The following is a 5,863-nucleotide window of genomic DNA, read 5'->3' as shown; positions in this document are numbered from 1 at the left end:
CTCCTGTTGCAAGACTTCAAGCAATCAGAATATATCTAGCCTATGAAGCCCATGCCAATTTCGAGGTCTATCAAATGGATGTCAAAAGTGCATTTCTGAATGGAGACTTGGAGGAGGAAGTCTATGTCAGTCAGCCTCCTGGTTTTGAAGACCCCAATCTTCCAGATTATGTATACTATCTCTTGAAGCACTTTATGGTTTGAAGCAAGCACCTAGAGCTTGGTATGACACTTCGTCAAAGTTCCTTTTAGAAAATCACTTCACAAGAGGTATTGTTGATAAAACTCTTTTCTTTAGAAATGTTAATGGCTCTAGCATACTTTTTCAAATTTATGTAGATGATATTATATTTGGCTCTACAGATAAGAAACTTTTTAAAATTTTTTTGCCAAATTGATGCAAAGTAAATATGAAATGAGCATGATGGGAGAACTAACTTACTTTTTCGGTTTACAAGTTAAGCAAGTTAGTGATGGAATATTCATTAGTTAAACTAAATATATTTATGATCTTTTAAAGAAGTTTGACTTAATGGATTGCGCATCTACAAAAACTCACATGGCCACTGCCACCAAACTTGAATTAAACACTACTGAAAAGTCTGTGGATATTTCAAGTTATAGAGGCATGGTTGGCTCACTTTTATATTTAACATCCAATATGCCAAACCTAATGTTTGCTACTTGTCTTTGTGCTAGATTTCAGGTTGATCCTAGAGAATCTCACTTAATAGTTATAAAGAGAATTTTTAGATATCTCAAAGAAACACCAAAACTTGGCATTTGGTATCCTAGAGATTCTGGTTTTGATCTAATTGGTTATTCAGATGCAGATTATACAGGTTGAAGAATTGATAGAAAAAGTACAACAGGAACCTGTCAATTTCTACGAAATAAGCTAGTATCATGGTTCAGTAAAAAGCAAAATTCAGTCTCTACTTCTACAACTTAGGCTGAATATATTGCTGCTGGCAGTTGTTGTGCACAAAATTTATGGATGAAAAACCGAACGTTGGACTATGGTCTACAGGTGGATAAGATTCCTATTTTCCGTGATAACACAAGTGCCATTTCAAATACTGAAAATCCAGTATAACATTTAAGAATCAAGCACATTGACATCAAGTACCATTTCATTCGAGAGCATGTCATAAATGATACTGTGGAACTATATTTTGTTTCAAGTGAGAAGCAACTTGCAGACATCTTTACCGAGCCACTTGATGAGTCCACCTTTACTAGGTTGGTAAGTGAGTTAGGTATGCTTAATTATTTCTAATTTGTTTTGATGTCTAAGCAATTTGAAATGCAGCCGGAATCAAATTTGAGTTTTCTATCAATGATGAAATTTTGGCTAAGTCAAAATTTTACATCTTGACGGATGTTCATTATCCGTCGAAAATGGATATCCGTTGAATTTCATTATCTGTTGAAAAATCAAGTATTATTCGGGGTACTCTTTATCTTGACGAATATTTTTTTAATCCTCATCTGTCGAATTGCTTGAATCATAGCCGTTAATTCTATTTCTTATCCGTCGAATTTACTTACAGTCTGTAAGTATATCTCGATGGATAACCTTTAGAATCTCTACAGTTTATTTTATTTTTAAACATCTATTTTGGGCAAATTTCATTGGGTACTTTATTCTACTTTTTAATTTTTACTTGTCTATGTTAGGAATATATGTGCATTAGTTTGATGATATATTTAACAAAACACTTAAGTAGAAGTTTAGTGTTTGTAGCCTCAACGGATAAGACCACTTTGGCTATCCGTTGATGGTGCAGCTTTACTTAGAAATAAGTCTAGTGTTGTAGCACATTTCAGTCTCTGTATTTAAGATATAATTCTTAGAAGTTGAGAGAAAATATAAGTCATGTTGACTACTAGAAGATATGCAAATAGGAAGGCCAATTGTAAATATTTCATGCCTTGTAATTTTGTGTAAATGAAGTGGTATCAACGGATATCTTAAAGACCTTCAACGGATGAGAAACAAAGCTTCAACGGATGTCTCTAAAGCTTCAACGGATAGAGCTTCAACTGCTAACACATCAACGGATAAAGCCATCAACGGATGAAGGCTTCAACGGATGTTCTGTTAAATAGCAGTTGATAAGTGGTAGTTGTAACAGCAGACAGAGGCACATGGGTTGACAGAGATAACTGAAAAGTGGAAGCCTAATTTCAGGAACATCAGAAAAAGCAGCCGTTCTACTCTAGTACAAAGAGGCAATAGTCAACAAAGTACTTGAGTGATATGGAGAAGAAACAAGTGGAGAACTTATTTTATTATTGTATTTTTATCTTTGTCTTCACTTGTACACTTGGTGATATATAAACCAAGTAGCAGCTAGTAATTAGATAAAAAAATTTCCAGTGCTATTTAGAAAAATCTTGAGAGAAAAATTACCTAGTTTGTACTAGGACGCAGCTGTGATCAACATCAAGAATCACAGATTTTCTGAAATACCATCTCTGGTGGAACAACAATCCACCATAAAAGTTTTTAAGGTCTGTTGTGTTTTTTACATTAGTGCTTGAATATATATCTGTCTGTATTAGCTTAAAGCAATTCACACACTTGTTTATCTTGAACACAAAGCCTTTAAAACTGCTCAAAACTTGAAAAAGTTTTGAGATTTACATTCAACCCCCTTCTGTAAATCTCATTGTTAGTCCACTAGGAATAACAATTGGTATCAGAGCAAGCTCTTGACACACAAAGAGTTTAAAGATCTTAGAAACTAACAAAGATGAGTAAGAAGGATATTGGAGTAAAAATCCCAGTTCTTGACAAAGACAGTTATCACCATTGGAAGGTGAAAATGCACCTTCATCTACTCTCCCAAGATGAAGGTTATGTAAACTGCATTGAGAATGGTCCTCACATTCCCCACAAAGTAGCCACAGTTGCTACGGCCACAATTGCTGTTGGTCAATCCATTCCAAAACCTAGAGCAGAATGGACAATGGAAGACACAGAAGAAGTCCACAAGGATAAGAAGGCTATGAACATTTTGTTTAATGGCCTTGACAAGGATATGTTTGATAATGTGATAAATTGCACAACTGCCAAAGAGGTTTGGGACACAGTTCAGCTACTGTGTGAAGGTACAAAACAAGTTAAAGAAAACAAAATGCAGCTTCTCATTCAACAGTATGAGTATTTTCATTTTGAAGAAAATGAATCTTTAAATGACACATTCAATAGATTCCAAAAGCTGTTGAATGGACTGAAGCTGTATGGTAGAGTGTACCAGGTGAAGGATTCAAATCTTAAATTTTTAAGATCTTTGCCAAAGGAATGGAAACCCATGACTGTCTCCTTGAGAAACTCTCAAGATTATAAGGACTTCACTCTTGAAAGATTATATGGAATTTTGAAGACTTATGAACTAGAGCTGGAACAGGATGAGGTATTGGAGAAGGGAGAAAGGCTAACAAAAATGGACCCAAGGAAACTTGGGTACCAAAATCAATTTGATTGATTTTATGGTGTGCAGGGAAAAAGAAGAAATCTATGGTACTTGGACAGTGGCTGTTCAAGACACATGACAGGAGATTTCTCCCTGCTCACTGAGTTTAAGGAGAGAGCTGGCCCTAGCATAACCTTTGGAGATGACAGCAAAGGGTTTACTATGGGATATGGCTTGATTTCAATAGGGAATGTCATCATTGATGAAGTTGCATTAGTTGATGGTCTCAAGCACAACTTACTGAGCATCAGTCAACTATGTGATAGAGGGAATACAATTTCCTTCAATTCAGAAGTCTGTGTTGTCACCAGTAAGAAAGACAACAAAGTGATTCTAACTGGAGTTAGAAAAGGAAATGTGTACTTAGCTGACTTCAACTCTACAGATGCAGAATCTATTACTTGTCTCTTCAGCAAAGCAAGTCCAGTTGAAAGTTGGCTATGGCACAAGAAGCTATCCCATTTGAATTTCAAGACAATGAATGATCTAGTCAAAAAGGACTTAGTCAGAGGAATTCCTCTTGTTGAATTCTCAAGAGATGGTTTGTGTGATGCTTGTCAGAAAGGCAAACAAAGGAAAGCATCATTCAAAAAGAAGCTTGAAACAACAATTGATGAACCATTACAACTGCTACATATGGATTTGTTTGGACCAGTCAATGTATTATCAATTGCAAGAAAAAAGATATTGCTTAGTGATTGTAGATGATTTCTCAAAGTTTTCATGGGTCTATTTTCTTGGATCAAAGGATGAAGCAAGTGAAATCATTATCAATCACATCAGGCAAGTCAATAATCATCCTGACTTGAAGGTTAGGAATATCAGGAGTGACAATGGAACTGAGTTCAAGAATTTGTCAATAAGGCTGTTCTGTGAAGAAAATGGAATCATGCATGAGTTCTCAGCTCCAAGAACACCTCAGCAAAATGGGGTAGTTGAAAGAAAGAACAGATCTTTGATTGAGGCTGCCAGAACAATGCTTGAAGAATCAAAGTTACCAACATATTTCTGGGCTGAAGCTGTTAATTGTGCCTGCTACACTCAGAATATTTCTTTGATCAATCAAACTAAAGGCATGACTCCTTATCAGTTGTTCAAGAGAAGAAAACCAACTCTAAACTTTCTTCATGTCTTTGGATGTAAATGCTTTATACTGAGAAATCAATCTGACCATAAAGGGAAGTTTGATGTAAAGGCTGATGAAGGGATATTTGTTGGTTACTCAGCTGGAAAATCTTATAGGGTCTACAATCTAAGAACCAACATTGTTATGGAATCTGTGCATGTTGTGTTTGATGATGAAAAGATTGATGGACTAACAGATGAGGGACATAATGAGAGACTCAAATTTGACAACATTGAGATATATTGTGATGATAGTGAAGAGGAGATTGATGGAGATGACACTTCAAAAGGGATTCAAAAAATGCCCTTGGATAATGCACAAAATTCTGCATCCGTTGATAGAGGCAATGCAGTATCCGTTGAAAGACATAGTGCATCATCCATTGAAGTACAAAATGAAGCATCCGTTGATCATAGTTCATCAACGGATAATCGATTTACATCATCAGTTGATAGAACTCCAAATTCCCTGCAAAGAACCAATAACTCAGGGGGAGTTTCAACTAATCAACACTCTGTCTCACATCATGACAATACTGAGGCCACCTCATCTAGAGCACATCTTCCACCTCAAAGGAAATGGACCAAGAATCATCCCTTTGAACTGATCATTGGTGATGCATCATCTAAAGTGCAAACAAGAAAAGCTACTCAAGATGAATGTCTGTATAGTAGTTTTCTATCTCAGGAGGAACCTAAGAAAGTGGAAGAAGCTTTATTGGATCCAGATTGGATATTAGCTATGCAGGAAGAGCTGAACCAATTTGAGAGAAACAAAGTTTGGAAGCTGGTACCCAAACCAAAGAACAAGAATCCTATTGACACAAAATGGGTATTCAGAAACAAGATGGATGAAAATGGCATTGTCATAAGGAATAAAGCCAGATTGGTTGCTAAAGGCTATTCTCAACAAGAGGGAATAGCTTTTGATGAAACATATGCCCTGTTGCAAGACTTGAAGCCATCAGAATTTTTCTAGCCTATGCAGCCCATGCCAATTTCAAAGTCTATCAAATGGATGTCAAGAGTGCATTTCTAAATGGGAAATTGGAGGAAGAAGTCTATGTAAGTCAACCTCCAGGGTTTGAAGATCCAAATTTTCCAGACTATGTGTATTATCTGTTGAAAGCACTCTATGGACTGAAGCAAGCACCTAGAGCCTGGTATGAAACCCTATCAAAATTCCTTTTAGAGAATCACTTCACTAGAGGTACTGTTGATAAAACTCTCTTCTTTAGGAATGTTAATGGCTCTAGT

Source organism: Apium graveolens, chromosome 3 (assembly GCF_009905375.1).
Source record: "Apium graveolens cultivar Ventura chromosome 3, ASM990537v1, whole genome shotgun sequence".
Lineage (NCBI taxonomy): Eukaryota > Viridiplantae > Streptophyta > Magnoliopsida > Apiales > Apiaceae > Apium > Apium graveolens.
The sequence above is the reverse complement of the archived record's forward strand: the minus strand, read 5'-3'. Positions refer to the sequence as shown.